Genomic DNA, 16,702 nt, shown 5'->3' with positions numbered 1-16,702 from the left:
TCTCCCCCCTGGTGCCGGATCCTGTCCCCATCGCACTGCCCGGGCTCTGCTCCCTCCCCGCAGCGAAGTATTGATGCAGTGTGGGGAGCGGGCGGTACCCAGCCACGGTGCTAAATGTCTGCATCGACTCCCACCAGGGTCGATACCGGCTTGGTTGTGATGATCTTGTTTGATATTTAGCATTGGAAACGTGCGCGTCTGAGCCTGCGAGTGCCTGGGGACGCGGGTGGCAGATGGCCGGCGCCGTGTTCACTTGAAGCCAGGGCTGGGATTCCCAGCGCTGGGCACCGAGGACCTGGACCTCGTGTGGTTGCTGTCACCAAGCCCTCTTCCGAGGGAGACTTGTCCCCAGGGGACCAAGGGCTGGGCTGGGGGTCCCAGCAGGGTCCCTTCCCCCTGCCCCCTGTGCAGCCCATCCTGGCAGGACCCGCTTGCAGCCGCAGGTGCTCGCCGTGGCGCTCGGAGGAAACATTCGAGCTTTCCTCCCCGCAGCCTGTCCTAGACCGATTACAGAGCTCCCAGCTGCCTTTTATCGGCGCTGCCTCGCGGCCAAGCCCAAGAAGCTGCCCCCGCCTTGCCGAGTGGCCTTATTTACAAGAATCCCCCTGGCATGGCCTTTAAGCGCTTCCATTAACATTTTTGCATCTTGCTTATTGCAAGCCCGGGCCCGCAGAGACCCTCGCGTGGCAGGCAGCAGGCAGCTCGCAGGAGCGCGAGGCTCGCTTTAATTGGTTTGAAGCTCTCGCTGCCGGCCGTGGAGGGGTCTCTTTCCTTGAGTAATGACCTGGAATTTGATCATGCGGCTTTTATGAGATTGTGAGACTGGAAGTGTAACTGTACGGGATCAAAGCAAAGCAGGCGCTGCCATGCGCTGAGAACCGCGGGGCTGAGGGAGAGGAGCCTCTTGCTGGCAGCCGCCCTGGCAAATTAAAATAAACCAGCAACCCGGTAAAGGATTTGAGCGCCTAATGACGGAGCCACTGCTGCGCTCCAGCAGGCACGTGAAGCCAGAGCAGCCCCGTGGCTGCAGGACCTGGTCCTCTGCTGAGCTGCCCTGGGGGCATCCCCGTCCCCCTGGGGCCACCAGGGCCACCCTGCCACCAGCCAGGAGCCCTGTGCTGCTGGGCTCAGGCAGCCAAGGCACAGAGGTCCCCCCCGGCTGTGCGGTGCCCCCAGGCCTGTCCTGCTGCCAGGCCGGGCTCTGGTCCCCAGCAGCAGTGGGAAACTTCCTTTCCGTGGGTCCCTTACACCCCTCTGTCTCAGGAGAAACCCCACGGCCTCCGGGCAGGGCTCCACCACCCTTGGTGGGACGTGGAGCTGGTGGCAACCCTGGGGCGGGCAGGGCTCTGGGGGCTGTGGGGCTGGAGCAGCCCTGGGGGTCCCCACTGCCGGCACCGCAGCTCTCCCTGCTGCTGGCAGCGGCCCTGGGGGCTGCTGCCCTGTGCCCACCCACACCGGGGCCGCCGAGGGCAGCGCTGGAGCCGGGCGAGCCGGGGCAGGGAGAGCAATTGCAGCGGTGATTAATGGGTGCGCTGGCGGGAGCTGACAGCTCGCTGCGCCCGCAGTGGCGATGAGCAGCTGGATCCTCTGCTCCCGACAAGCTGCTCCGCAGGCTCCCTGGCCGCTGGTGCCAAGGGCGAGCCCCGCGCCCCCTCCCCTTGCCAGCCAGGCCCCCAGCGTGCCCCCGGCCAGAGCCTGCGCCCCGGCGGCGCGCCCTGCAAGAGCCACCCCCCCCCCCTGCAGTGAGAGGGAATGGGGCTGGTTTGGAGATTCTGGCAGCATCAGCTGGGTTTATTAAGCTAATAAAACAATGTTAAGTATCCGCACACTGGAGCCCCCCTGAGGTCTCTTTATGTGCAGAGAGGAGCCGGGGGATCCCAGTGCCTCCGAACTGATGATTGCTCTGTCACGCTAATAAATAGCGGGGCAGGTAGCGCTGCACGGGCTGGGGCACCGCCGCCTCTCCCGCCGGCACTGCGAGCGCAGGGGATGCGCCCCCCGCTGCTCCCGTGGCTGGACCCACGGTGCTCCTCGTGCCGGGCACCCCGCGAGGCCCCTGGTGAGGTCTCAGCAGGCGGTGAGACCAAGGGCACCCGGCCCCGAGCGGCTGCACCTCTCCGGGTTGTTGGTGGCACCTCCGTCCCCTTGTGCGTGTGTCTGCGCTGCGTAGGGGGCTGTGGGCCCGCTGCAGAGCATCGCCTCGCCCGGTGCTCTGCCTCCTCCCCGGGACCACGACTGTGCCCCCGGTCGGGTGGTGCCTCCCGCAGCTTTCCCTCGCTGCAGCGCGCCCGTGCTGCATGGTGGTGCTCGGCGATGCACTGGCAGCATGCAAAGCAGGCCGTGTATAATAGATAATAATTAATAGACTGCTCCAGCGGCTAGCTAGGTAAGTAGATAAATAATTTTAATTATCCTTGGGGAGGCTGTAAATTCGCACACAGCCCTTTATTAAACTCTCTGTTTACAACAGTCATTTATATTGTGTGTCATTTTGCATAAAACCCCCTTGGGGCTGAATAACGCTGCGTAATAACGGCTCCTTTATTACCAGTGCCGCTGCCTGAGCGCCACTGGCGGCGTGGGCTGGAGCGCGGCGGGCAGGGCTCGGGGGCAGTGCGGTGCCAGGGTCCGTCCCGCACGGCTCCGGCCAGGTGCCCTGCGGCTCCACGTGCCCTCGCCCAGCACCAGCCTTCCCGGAATTTGAGCTGCTAAAGCCCAGCTGCTGGGGCAGTGGGGATCCAGGAGCTGGGTGGCCGTGGGACATGAGCACCCTCCCAAAGGACGTTTCTGGGAACAGCTCACGCGTTCCTCCTGAAGGCGAGCAACTGGGCAGAGCTGTGCCAAGTGGCCACTTGCGCTGCGCTCTGCTCCCCCAGGGCATCCCCCAAGGGGTCCCCCGGGACCCCCAGTCCTTCCCAGTAGAGTTTGTGTCTTTGTGCTGGTAGCAGGGTATTTTTCCCCCTTTTTTGCGCATGTCTCTCAAAAGAGCCATAAATTCCGAGCTGTGAAATCCCGCTGCGTCAGCAGTCTGCAAAATGAATTGATATTAAACGCGACAAAAGTCTCTCTAATTCACCCTGGCTAGTTTCTGCTTCCCTCCCTGAAGACGTAATTGAAAAGTGGAAGAATGGAGATTGCCATCGCCCCTGCCTGGAATAACACTGAGCTGCCTATTACCGAGAATCTCATTAATTAAGGATTATTTACAAATAACCACCCTCTCACGGAGCCGCGCACGCTCCCCGTTCACGCGCGTGCTCCCTCCTGTCACACGCGTGTGCACACGCGTCCCCGAGCTCACTGGTGCCTGCACCTCACCCCAGCTCCCGCGGGGCCACGAGAAGGGGTTCTGCTGGGGCAGGGGGTGGCAGGGCCGCGTGCGAGCGGGGATGCGCACGGTGGCAGCAGAGCCAGCCGCTCGCTCGCCGCAGTGACCTCGCTTGCAGAGGACCGTGCTCCGTTGACTAATTTGTTTTCAATGGCAGTTTCTGGCAGCATCGCTGCCAGCATCGGTACGAGAGGCTTTGGGGGGTTTGAAATTACTTTTACGGGAACGGCGTGCGTTTCTCTGTTCTGGGTTGGTTTTGTAAGCTTCTTGCAGAGTCAGTCAGGGTGCTGCCGCTCCGCCGCCCGGAGCAGTTGTGTGCCCGGTCCCTTTGCTTGCCCGGGCTGGAGGGGAGACGTCTGCAGGAGGACACGGCCCTGCAGCGTGTCCACACCTGGTGAGACTCGTGCCGTTGGTGCTGGGGCGTTGTGTGCGAAGGGCAGGGGCTGTCCTCGTGTAGGAGCGGCGCTTCTTGTGCCGTATCAGTGCACGGCGATGGGCACGCTCCCACTCACCTCGCTCTGACTCCAGGCATGTGCAAGAGAGGTAACTTTGCAGAAGGCAGTCAAATAACCGTATAGTTTAATATCCCTGTGATCAGGACTGACATTTATATCGTTAATTTTAAAACGCTTTATTTCTTCTCTATTAAGTTAGACTCATTTCCAACAGGCTAAATAACTCTCTCTCCCTAACCGCGGGCTGGCGTTTTATCGTTTCCTTCCCTCTTTAGTTTTTGTTCCCTTTCTGGGAAGCTCGGCAAGATGGAAGGAGGAGATGGGGAGGAGCTGCCTGGCACGGTGCGTGGGTGTCTTGGGCATCCCCACGCTCGTGCAGAGCTGTGCCTGGTCGAGTCGGCTCCGCGGGCGCCTGCAGGAAGCTGCTGGAGAGGCCGGGCCCTGCTCTGCCCCGCCGGGGGGGTGCGAGGGCTGCAGGTGCAGGTGCTGGGTGGTGACCCCGGCCCCCACAGTGCGCGGCCGTAGCCCTCGTGCTCCCTGATGTGCTTGGTGCGGGGGCCCCCGCAGGCATCTCGACAAAGCTCTGGCATTGTCTCCTCTGCGGGAAGCGGAGGAGCATCCTTGTGCTTTTGTGGAAAGGTGCTATGTTAGAGGAGGTAGGGATCAGAGAAATTAGAAACGGGAACTTCAGCAGTCCCTTCTCACCCATCCCCTGCGCCTGCAGGGACCGCACCTTGCAGTGGCTTCCCCTGGATTTAAGAGCCCTGCGTGACGGCTGGCTGCCCCGGGAGGGGAGCCCGGCCCCCACGGCTGTGCCGTGCGGATGGACGAGCTCGTGCTGGGCTGCCACTCGCGTTGGTCACCTCCGGAGCAGGAGCCTCTCTGTGCTCGTGCCGGGTGGCCCAGGCAGCGTGCAGGGCAACGCGGTGGTGGCACCGGGGCAGCTCGCAGCTGCTCCGGCTGGTGAGCGTAGGATGGTTTCTGACTCCGAAAGGGAAGTTTCTTCCCTCCCGTCCGTCTGCCTCAGTCCTCTCCCGGCATCATCTCCTGGCTCTGCCCCTCTTGCCAGCATGAGGCTCTTGCACCGCCGCCCCTACCGGCTTCTCGTGTCCCTCCACGCGTGCCACCTTTGGTGCCAGGACCCCCGCCTGCTGGCCCGGGCTCTGGGGGCCTCGCTGCCGGTGGGGGCGTGGGGAGGTTTCAGCCCCCATGCGGAGCGCTCCCAGCCACGCGGGCCGGGGTTATTAGTTATTTTTAGCAATCGATGTTATTGATGCCGTGCTAGCCGGAGGAAGCCACTGGAGGGCTGTTCTTCCAACTCATTACATTTAGAGCTGAACTATCCCCCTTTTATATAAATCCTGACACATAAAGATAAAATACACAGTTTTCCACTGAGCTGCAGCCCAGACTTGGAGATGGGCTGGTGCTGGCTCGGGGAGGGGTCCCGAGGTCTTGCCAGGACGAGCGCGCTGTGGCTGCGAGGGCCCAGAGCAGAAGTGCCAGAGGCGCCGAGCACGGCTCCAGGGGGGCCACCCCTGGGTCCAGCCCCTCACCAGGTTGGGGCGGCTCCTGCCGACTTGGCCGTGCTCCACAGCACAGGACTCTCCTCTCCTCCCAGACAGCTGGGGAGGGTTGATGCAGCGGTCTGAGCCGTGAACGACAAGGAGCGGGCATCAGGCTTGGAAAAATTGCCCCATATGTCAAGCTGACATCTGCAAGCATCCCGTCTGTCACATCTGACGTCTGCGTTGTTGTAGGGCGCACAGTCTGTGCCACGCTGGAGCTAAGCAGTCCGTGGGTGCTGCAAGTGCTGCTCTCTCTGACGCTGTGCCACCTTGCGGCCCTACGGGCAGCCAAAGGCTCCTTGTGCTGAGGGAACGAGAGAGGACCCCAGCGAGGGCTGGGAGAACAGGTCAGCCCGGTGCCCCGTGGCCAGACTCGTGCCCTGATGCCTGGTGCTGGGGGAAGGAGCTCCGTCCTAACCCACCAGGGCTCGGCCAGCACGGCAGGGGGCCCTGGGAGCCTTCAGGTGCCCGTGGGTCCGGCCGGTGGCAGCCCCCCGGGGGCTGGACCTGGCCTTGTGCTCTGCTGGCCGTGTGAGGTGCACGGCGAGAAGCGAGGCCGCGCCACGAGGCTGCCCCAGGGACACGGCTTCAGGCTGTCCCCGGCTCCGTGCCCACCCCAGTCTCTGGCCACAGCTCCTGGAGGGGGCTGGGGGCTCCCCCTGCCACCCCCTGCCCTCAGCACCCGGTGCTGCAGGACGGCTCCCGCACCCCGCGCGCACGGCACTGCTGCTGCTTCATTAGCATTAATACTCGGCCAAGCTCTTTGATTAATGCGCTGACTTGAGCAGGAGGAACCGGTGCTGAGATGAAATGTAAACCCCGTGCTCCCTTCCAGCTCGGTCCCGCTCACTCGATAGAAACTCGATCCCGGGCGGGGGGGGATCGATGCTAACCCGCTTACCGCCCGCGCTGCGCCGGGCACGGGGCCTGCTGGAGGCAGTCGGGGGGCCGGGAGGGCGCTGCCAGCCTGCCCCCGAGGGGCTCTGGGCCCCCACGCACACGGGGCGAGGGCACGGGATGCCCTTGGGGGCAGAGTCCTGGGGCGGCACGCTGGTCACGTCAGGCAGGGGGCACCCGGACAGGCGGTGGCCCGAGGGGCCTGGGGCAGCAGAACGGCTTTCGTGCCCCCCAAGGCCGGCGTCCCCACTCCTCGGGGTGGCAGCAGCACGTCCGTATGTCCGTCCGGAGTCCGGCACGCACAGCTGAGCCCCAGGCAGCCTGGCACCTCTCCTCCCCAGCGCATCGGGGACGTTTCTTCACGGGCACAAAGGAGAGAGCCCCCGCGTTTCCAGTTACATCAACCCAGGGGTTGCAAGGCAGCAGCCTGGGCTCGGCGGAGAGGGCTGTTTCAATTTACTTTTGTAGTTTTTCATTTCAAGATGAAATTAAGCTACAGAGAGGAAGGGGGGGAAAAAACACACGGACAAAAAAACAAACCCACAACCTTTTTTTTAAAGCAATGCATCAACGCATCCCTTCAGGGAAAAACACTCTTACATGGAGGTTTTCCTGCACTTTAGCTGTCCTTGGTGTCTCAGTTCTCCTGCACTTTCAAAATGCTTGCCCCTGGCCAATTCCCTCTGTGCTCTGTTTTTTTTTGGTTGTTTTCTATTTTTTTGGTGACTATTGTTTCCAGCCAATTTTACAGTAGATCTGTATTACGATAAAAGCCTTCCCCTGCTCACCCTGCCACGTTTTGTGCCACCGTGACTCCGGCAGTGCCCCGCTGACACAGCCTGGGGACCTGGTGGCGGCCCCCTGCTCGGCGGCCGCCCGCGCTCGCGCTCACCTACCTGCGCACCCAGAGCCCGCACCGGGCACCCGCGGTGCTGGGCTCTGCCCCCGCTGCCAGACCCTGCCGGGAGCTGCTGCAGCCCGGGCTGTGTCTCCGGCAGCTCCTCCGGTGCCTCCGTCCCGGCCGCTGTGTCCCTGCCCTGCTCCGTGCCGAGCTGCGGGGCCGGGGATCGGCCGTGGCCACCCCTCGGAGCGGAGCTGCCTCCCTTTGCCGTGTCCCCCCAGGTTCTCGCCGAGGAGGTAGGGCTGCAGGTTAATTTATGGTGTACGAGGGAGCCGAGGATGGGAATAGCGTCTGCCCTCTAAATAAGTCATGAAGCAGGATCCCAACAGCACAATTAGAACCCTCCGTTAATGATTATTTATGGGGCTGGGAATGCTTATTTAACCTGCCTGTATTAAATATTAAACCAAATTATAATATTTATAACTGTATTTACAACGGAGGGGAGCGGTGCCCTGCCGGGGCAGGGTTGTGGTGTGTGGGCTGTGGGTGCCAGCCCAGCCCCGGCACAGGTGAGGGCTGTGCCTGCACCGGGGGGGCCGGGAGGAGCCGCCAGCCCCCCCGGGGAGTGCAGCCAGGTCGCGGGGAGTGCAGCCAGGTCGCAGGGAGCAGAGGAACAGTCGCAGCTCCGTCTCCTGAGCCCACCCAGTTTGCGAATGCTTTAGTCCAGAGCCAAGTCCTGCCAGGAGGGTGCGGAGTGATGCTGGGGTCAGGGGCTGAGCCGGGGCGGGGGGACGCTGCTGGGGACAACGGCGTCTGCACAGGGTGGTGGCCCTGCTGGCCCTCCTGGGTGCCGGGAGGGGGGCTCCTGGGGCCGGCTGGGACCTTGCCCCAGCTGCCTGCAGCCCCTGCCAGGAGGCGCAGCCCCCCCGGTGCTGCAGCGATGCTGCGATGGTGCACCACTGGGTTCTGCTGGCCCTGCCTGCCCCATGGGCATCCTGGCGAGGATGAGGAGAGCCCTGCGGGCACCCCAGTGAGGGTGGGAGAAGAGCCCCGTGAGCACCCTGGCGAGGATGAGGAGAGCCCCGTTTGCCCTGGCAGGGCCGACGGGATGCAATCGACGTGCCAGCCCTCCGCAGCCACCGAGGGAGACGAGCAGGGAAATCGGCTGCTGTTAGCAGAGTCCCAGCTGAGTAAAATACCCAATTGAATTGATTTCACTTGCAATTGGAAAGTCTATTGGCGAGGCAAACTGTGTTATCAACCCGGAGTGAGCTGAACGCCGCGCTCGTCTGAAGAGCGCGCCGGGGGGCTGCGCTCCCGCGGCACTGAGGGGCCCCGCTGACCCGCCGGCTCCTCCCACCCCATGGGGGTTTTTTTGTCCCCAAAATGAGTGTGGAAAATGAAAGTAGTCGGCTGTGGCTGAGGGTGCAGCATCCAGGCACCGGGTGGTCTTTAGGGAGAGCAGGCTCTGCCAGGTGCTTGCTCTCCATGAAACCAGGTCGGCACCCCCAGCCCTTGGGGACTGAGCACCACACGGAGGGCACGATGCTGAGCCTGGGCTCAGCTGCTCCCCCCAGGGCTCTGGGCAGAGCACGGATGCAGCAGGCGATGGGAGGGCAGTGGGGCCTCGGGGACGCCTGCCTGGGTGAACTGGGGTGAACTGGGGCAGCTCTCCCCAGGGTAGCTCGGGGTCCCGGCCCCGTCCTGCCGCGCTGCTCGCCTTCAGAGGCCAGCACACACGCAGAGCGCCTCGGGGATATGGGGCCATCGGAAGCCTCCTGCCCTGTGCAGAGGCTGGGGGACAGAATCAGGCTGTAAAACCCTGCTCGTGAGATGAGAGCAGCAGGTTTTGCAGAGGCGAGCGCTCGGCACTTTAAGGAGCAGAGAAGCAGCCTGTGGGATTTCCAGCTGCTGAGGGCAACTGAGAGGAGACCTGTGGCTGGATTTCTGCAAAGGTTCAATGCCGTGGTGACCACTAACAATATTTTCAGGTATGCAATCTAAGATAATGACAGGGCTAATCAAATCTCAAGCATAAGCTGTTGCTTTTGGGGTCAGGAGGGAATGTACTGCACCTAGAGCAGCAGTGCTTAATTGCTTTTGTCTTCCCCTGAATCAAAGGAGACAGCTGGGCTTGGTGGGCCATGGGGTCTAATGCTCAGGCCTCGCAGCTGTGTGCGGCTGGGTGTTTGCTGCTCGCTCCAATCCAGTTCCTTTATCGCATAGACATGGCTCCTATTCTGCTTGCCCTAGCAATTGCGGGAGATAAGTGAAAAATCCCTCCGTGCTCCTGAAGACAGTGTGATTGCAGGTTCCGCAGCCTATTGCAGATAAAATGATGATTAAGGGGTCCTACCCTATAAGCAGACAACCATGTTGACCTTATTTAGGCTCCTAATCAATTTGCCCCCCGGTGTGATTAATTGAGATGCTTGCCATTGATTTTCTGTGAGACAGGAGCGGCTAAGGTGGGATTCACAAGGATGCCTGCAGGGAGATCTCGGGGCTGTTGGCGAAGCCGCGGCAGCGCAAGGCTGAGCCATGCTGAGTCCTCTGCCAGGCCGGGATTATCCTGTCGCTCCTCAGCCATGGCTTCTGAGTCCTGGTGTTGAGGTTGCCAGCACGGCTTTGCTGAGAGCCTCCTTCCTTCCTTCCTTCCTTCCTCTGCCTGCAGAAGGGTTGCAAGGGTTGAGCGCTGCGTGGTTGCTCGTAGGGGTCCAGGTGGGACTTGGGATTCTCAGTGCCGGGCCCTGCCTGCATCCCGCAGACAGCGCAGGGGCCTGGGGAGGGTTGGAGGAGGCTGAAGGATGGGGCACGTCCCTGGTCAGCCCCCCTGGGAGGCAGGCAGGTGGCACCCATGCGTGGCTCATGCGTCTGTCAGGGTGAGCCCGTGGAGACTGCGCAGGCTGGCACCGTGCGGTCCCGCTGGGGCTGGTGCCGGGGGTGCCCTGCCGCAGTCCTGTGGAGCCCCGCGGAGCTGCTGGCTTGTGTTTGCTGTTAACCCTCCTTCCCCGCTGATAGTTATGCAGGATAAGTTATGTGCTGGGGGATTCGGTGCTCTGGTCAATTATTGCAGGCGGTAAAGCAGCTCACTGGTGCCATTTTTCCTTGGCAGACTGAAGGCAGGGTGGTGCGGTGGAAGGAAGGAGCGATGCGCTCCCCGCACGGAGCAAGGAGGGTCCCGGCACAGCGGCTCCAGAGGGAGCTGGGCTCTGCCCCTGAGCGCTGCAAGGGGTGTGGGAGCCTCCTGCCCCAAGCATCCCCACGGGGCCGGGGGTGACCAGCGCCAGGGCCCCCCCCAGCACAGGAGCTGCCTGCGCCTGCCAGGGTGGAAAGGCTCTGCCCAGAGCTGCGTGCATGAGGTGAAGGACCTCCAGCACGGATGATTGGAAAGGATTTTCTGGCTAAATTGCTGAGCAGATGGATTTACCCTGGACTGGTCCTTGTGGACTCTGGAACATTTTCTCTTCTGTCACGGTTCCTTTTTATGACCTGCCATTTGCTCCAGCAAGCAAGAAGAGAGAGCTCTTGGCGTCGAGCTCCTGCTCCAACTGCCGTTCGGGAACGCGCCGGCATCGCTGCCGGGAGCCGCGAGCTCCTTTTCAGGAACGTGGCCGGGGCCTGGCAGGAGACCCCTGGCTGCCCCCTCCCCTGCCTCGCACGGCCGGGGCTGGTGGGGTGGGAGGGGGCGGGCAGCTGCCGGCTGGTGGGGGAGGACGCTGTGCCAGCGATGCCGCAGCGATTTTTATGGCAAGCCCTGAACCATTATAGTGACCACCCGGAGTGTGCACGGCTCTGTGGTGCTTCCTGCAGCCCGGTTAGGGGGCTGCTGTGCTGGGAAGCCCCAGGTTCCCCACCCCATCCCACACCCGAGCAGTGCAAGGCCCCGGGGCTGGTGCATCCCTCGCGGGCGGGCAGCTCGCTCCCCACAGCTGGGACAGCTCTGGATGCCGTGGGCTCACCCAGTGGGCAGTGGCTGGTGTGCCCTCGGTGCTGCTCAGAGGTGCAGGCGGTGCCTTGCCATGGCATGGGGTGACAGGGCTGGTGGCACACGGAGAGCACCCGCGGGTCTCCCCAGACCTCACACTGCCAGGGCAGCAGTGGTGGGCTGGGGGAGAGCTCCCTGTGGCACCGCAGTCACGGCTCCGGGCTTGGTTTCTGTCTTTGCCTGATGGCCGTCAGCTCTGCTAATTATACACAGGCTAATCATAGCCCCGGGCTGAGCAGCTTCCAGCAACAGTGTGCTTCCTTGGCAGCTCGCTGGAGCTCTTGTCACCTCCCTTGTGCTCGGTGTCTCTCCCTGCCCTCCGTCATCCGTCCCCTCTGACTGTGGAGCCCTCTGGTACGGGGCGATCCTGCCCGAGCATCGCCCTGTGCTCCTCCCGTGGCCCGCCGTGCTCCGAGCAGCGTGACCTGTCGGTTGTCACCCAGGTGCTGGTGGCACAGCCCTTCGCAGCGTGGTGGCAGCAAGCGCAGGGGCTGTGGTGGCCCTGGGCGCTCCGCTCGCTCTGCCGTTCCACGCATTGATCCGGGCGGTTACTTAGGTTTCCGCTGTTCCTGTTTATGACTGATATTTCTCTTTCTTAGAAGAAGGGGAAAAGATGACACACTATCTTCTACCAAAGCCTTTCCCCTTCCTCCAGCAGTGTTTCTGCCATTTACATTAAAGGCTGTAACGGATTGGAGTAAATGGAGCAGGTTTGCAATTAGTTTTCAAAGTACTTATCTCATTAAAGTAAATGAATTATTGATTTAGTGACACTCATGCTTTTAGTGAGCGGCACAGTGCCATCACCACTCTGTTCCCTGGCTCACGACGGTGGTGGCCGGCCCTCGCACGCTTGCTCCTTACGCGCACGCATGTGCGTTTGCATGCGCGTGGCAGCAGGCGCATTTCCGACCCGTTCCTCAGCCTCGTGGCACCGCGGAGCCACGCCGGCAGCGGGAGCCTGGGAGCCCGGCCCCGGCACGGCTGCGCGAGGGGCACCGGGCACGGCGTGGCAGGCAGGGGCGTGCACCGGGAGGGACAGGCTGGGGACCTGCACTGGTGCTCCAGGGCTGTGCCCGGTGTCCTGGCATGCCGCCGTGCCTGCAGCGCCGGATGCGTTCACCACGCAGCCCTTGCAGCGCCTGGGATGGCGAGGAAGGCCGGCCACCCGCCGGCGGTGGAGGTGCTTTGCTCTGGTGCCCAGCAGGGCACGCGTGGGGCTGCCTGGTGGTGCAGGGGGCTGGTGTCGGTGCTGCCCGGCGGCTGTGCCACACGGCTCCACTGGTCAGCAGGAGAGGGTGTGAGCCTGGCGCTCAGCGCCCGGGCTGGATGCGCCCCAGCAGCGCGTGGCCGCAGGAGGGTGAAGCGCTGCGGTGAAGCCAAATGCTCATGGCTGCACTTGCCCGCCCCTCAGCCAGCTGCTGACTCATCTCTTTTGCGCTTCTCTGTACAGAGATTTAATCTCTCCCGTAAGATAAAATACTCCATTAATGGGAACCTGCCTACTCAGAGCCGCCCCTCTCTCTGTTCCAGGCAGAGGGGGCCGTGCTCCCCGGCGGCCAAGAGCTGAGGCTGTCGCTTCTGGGAGCGCACCCAGCATCGCAGCCGTGGGCAGAACCGGCCCTCGAGGGGCTGAGATGACACCCAGCCCTGCAGTGGCCCCACGCGCTCTGGGTGTGAGGCCAGGCACTCCGGGAGTGTTTTTCCCTTGCTGTTGTGTCCCTGTGTCTGATGTCTGGTCTGGGACAAGAAGGAGTGGGAGGATGCCGGCAGGGCGAGCCACGAATGTCGGGCTCCTCTTGCGGTGCCTCAGTGCTGCTTTCCTGGCAGATTTCACGGGCACTGTCTGCGTGGGAAGAGCTCTTCCTCCTCCTCTGAGGGGCAGCATCGTCTGAGGGAGGCGGTGGCAGTCCTGCAGGAGCTGCAGGCGTCGAGCACGCAGGCAGACGGCAGGAGGTGCCAGGGGAATAAGCATAAGTTGCAGGAAGAATTTCAGTTCAGAGGTTCACAGTAGTTTCTCAGGCAGGTGTTCTGGTAACTGGAGTCAGTACTGGGACGCTTGCGGGAGCTGTGCTGAGCACACGTGTGCCCCGGGTCGCACCGTCCCCTCCCTCAGCTGAAGGGCTCCGTTTCTCCCTTGCCAAAGGGAATGGTTCTCCACGAGCGGGCTCTCCAGGTTGTTCAGCATCACCTGCCCTCAGCCAGCCCACGTCCTGCAGCGTAAAGCACGTGCCTGAGCTCCGGAGGAACCCGCAGCTGGAGCTGAAGGTCAGCGCCGTGCCAGGGGCCCTGCCCGTCCCTGGGAACGAGCGGCCGGGGCGCATGCCAGCTTCGTGTGCCAGCCAGCTCGGCTCAGCAAAGCAGAACGCGTCTGCTCCGTCCAGGCAAGAGGCATCTGGTTACAGTATTTGGGGAGAGGCAGCAGGAGAAGGAACAACACTGAGTCTTGCCGCTGTCCGCCAAGAAGTGACTGCACTTTTTGGATTGGAGCCGTCGGTTTGGGGACTCTCCCAAACGGTTACTCAGCCCTAAAGCTGTCCTGGTGCTGTGGCTCCTGCAACAAAGCCGCAGGGACCTGCCCGTGGTCAGCACGGCGCTGCCGGTACCGCATCAGCAGGCGGGAGACCGGAGGGTGCTGGGGTGCCTTCGTGGCTGCTCTGAAGGTCGAAGTGTTTCTCCAGCATCCTTTATTCCCCTGCTAATGCTGAAGCCCGCTGTCAGGCTGCAGCCCTCGCCACGTGGATGCCTGCCTGGCTTCAGGCTCTTCCAGCCTTGCCTTGCCTGTGGGCTCAGGACGGGCTCGCGATGCAGGGACGAAGCCAGGCGGAGCTGTGGGGACATGGTGGGACGAGCTCCTTGCCAGGTCCCCCACCAGCCCCGGGGCTCTTCCAGGCGCTGCTTGCACATCTCCCCCTGCAGCCCTTGGTTTGCAGCAGGGCACGGCCCGGGCTGGCCACCCAGCCAGGAAAGCTGCGGGGAGCTGGCGGTGCCCCCTGGGCCCGCGGGGCAGCACCTGCAGGCGCTGCTGGGAACGGGGCATTTCATCTTTCTGAGTTAAAAAAAAAATAAAAATCTTCTCATTTAATTAAAAGTGTTGACATTGTGCCTGGCCATCCCGCCCGCCAGAGAACGTGGTTATAAATTAAACATTAAACCTTTAATGGCCCATAAAGAAATATTCGCTGCTGCTTATGTATATAGGGGATATAAATAGAGAGGGCTGCTGGGGGAGGGGCAGGATATTATTTTTCCTCAGCCAAATAATCTTTGCTAATGAATTTAATTAAAAGAAAAATTAATTTAGGATTTTCGGTGGAGGGAAGGGGGGTCAAAACATACTGTGGAAAACTCCTACTGAGAAGTTTCGCAGAAAAGCTGAAGAGGCCTGGCGGCAGGAACGGGGACCCTCTTCAGGTCCGAGAGGTTTTACCTGGGTTCGGTTTTGGGGATGAGCTGCCCTGTGCTGGGCTCCCTTCGTTTGGATACGCTGCTGTGCCCGTTCCTCTCCTGCCTTGGTGAATGCAGCAGGACAGAGAGATTCTGGCCGAGCAGCCCGGTCCCTGCGGTGCTCGGGGCCACCCGGGATTTGTGCCGGGCTGGTGCCTGGCTCAGCGAGCTCCCGAGCAGGCGAGCGCGGCGCATCCCGGCTGCGGGGGCCCCGAGCTGGTTGTGTGGAATTTCTCAGAAGGCGCCTTCCTTGGGAAATGTGTTTGGGAAATGAGATTTTACCCATCACTGTACTTCCCTGAGGAGAGCGAGCGTCCTTCAATTATTCATCGCCAAACAGGCTGCCTGAGTTCCCAGCACACCCAGACCTGCTCCTGGAAGGGGACCGCGCTCCGGAGTTGTCTGCTCCCCGCTTTGCCGTCTCCTGCCTTCCTCTCCCAGGGATCCTCGTGAGCGTTTTCTTGGAGGAGCCGAGGAAGGAGAGCTGAGAGCGAGCCAGGGAGGGCAGGAGCTGGAGGCCCTGCCGGGAAGGAGCGGGGTGCCCGCGGCGATGCGGGGATGTCCTCCTGCTGCTGGGGACCGGGAGCTTCCCACGAACTTCCCCCGGGCGCGCACCTCCGCGCGCTGCGGCTGGAAGACCCTCCGAGCCTGGAAAACACGTCTAGCTGGGCTAGAGCTTTCTGGAGGGTTTTTATCATAAGAGCACTAATGGAAGTCAGCACCAGCCTAATGAGCTGTGTTCCTCCATGAATCTGATTCATTGAGGCAGGAATTACCATAATTGATTATCCTGCTGTGCGGCTAAGAGCGGTGTTTGCTAACACAAGTGCCTGGGAACCAGCTCCGCGCTTCCAGCGCTGCCACCACGCCGGGGCTGTGCCCTGGGGCCGGCCCAGCTCCTGCACGGCTCCGGCGGTGCTGGATGTGCTGGGCTGGCCGGGAATCGGGGCCCCGCGGGTGTACGGGAGGCCGCAGGAGATCCACAGCTCAGTGAGACGAGTAGAGGTGTCTGAGTGTCTGCAGGGAGAGGCTGCAGGACTCGGCACCTTGAGATCCCCAAAGAAGCGGTTAGCAAACAGAAACAACCCTCATTTACTCTTAAAAAAAAAAAAGTCTCGTGATGTATAAGCTGCTCTCATTATTTTTGAGGGTCTGACATGATTTATGAACATTTGGGTTGGCAATGTTGCAAAAGCCAATTAGTTGAAGTGCAGCTTTCAGGAAGTTTTCTTTGAAATTCGGTGGTGTTCTCCAAGAAGTCCCCGGAGCTGGGACAGCGGTGCCGGAGCTGCGCCCTGCAGGGTCCCCGGGGGGCAGGACGGGCGCTGCCGGGGGCACGAACCGGGCTGTCCGTGGGTGCGCGCGATGGCTGCGCCCTACCCGGGGCTGCCGGGCACCCGGCAGAGCTGAGCCAGGGGCTGCGCTCGCAGGTTCCCAGGGCCTGGCAAAACGCCCGCAGGAGCTGGAGGCGCCTCGCAGGGGCAGCCCCACGCCGGGTGCCGCTGCCCGGGCGGCATCGCCGCAGCCTGGCTGCCGGCTGCTCACCGGGGCAGGTTTCCCAAGGCTCCCGGGGAGATCACGCTCGTGGTCATACTTGTATTCTAAAAATTTTGCCAATCAATGAGCAAATGGCATTGACTGTAAGCAGGTTAGCGATAATGATCATTGATTTTAATTCTTCCTCCTCTTTCTTCTCTTTTCTTAGAGAGTCCAGCGCGAGCACCGCAGGAGGAGCTTGGCTGAATAAAAGGTACGGAGACGTCCGCTCCTGACGAGCCAGGGAGAGGCAAGATGGGGCTTTGGGGCTCGGGCAGCCGCCCCAGGGCCTGAGCCCAGCGTCCCCCCAGACCCCCCATGGTCCATGCTAGGGCGGCCCCGAGGGAAGCAGGGGTCGGGCGGCGGAAACCTGCATGTCCGGGGCTGTGCGGGGCAGGCGGGTGGGCACGGAGCCGCAGCCCCACGGCCGGGGGGGGCGGCACAGCGGCTGCCCACTCGCTGCACGGGGCCCCAGTCACGGCGGGTCCCCCCGGGCACCGACCCCGCAGCCGAGCCCCCGCGCAGCGTGGCGTGAGTGGAGTGAGTCCGGGCGAGGAGGGTGGGCACAGCCGGGGGCTGCGGTGTCTGTGAGCTGTCCGTGTGTGCTGACGTTGCTGTCTGTCTGTCTGTGCTCTGTGC

At 62.4% G+C, this 16,702-nt stretch overlaps 1 protein-coding gene across 15 annotated transcripts in view; it reads left to right on the top strand.

Moving 5' to 3' along the window:
* RBFOX3 (RNA binding fox-1 homolog 3) overlaps positions 1-16,702 on the top strand; it is a 176,006-nt gene that overhangs the window by 122,791 nt on the left and 36,513 nt on the right. For all 15 annotated transcript variants that reach the window (XM_080560963.1, XM_080560962.1, XM_080560965.1 and 12 more), the window contains one exon: positions 16,233-16,277. The gene's annotated coding sequence lies outside the window, so the exon portion shown is untranslated. The remainder of the gene's footprint in view (positions 1-16,232; positions 16,278-16,702) is intronic.

Source organism: Anser brachyrhynchus (assembly GCF_964034855.1).
Source record: "Anser brachyrhynchus genome assembly, chromosome: 18".
In the NCBI taxonomy this organism is placed as follows: Eukaryota; Metazoa; Chordata; class Aves; order Anseriformes; family Anatidae; genus Anser; species Anser brachyrhynchus.
This window is presented reverse-complemented; position numbering and strand designations above follow the sequence as displayed.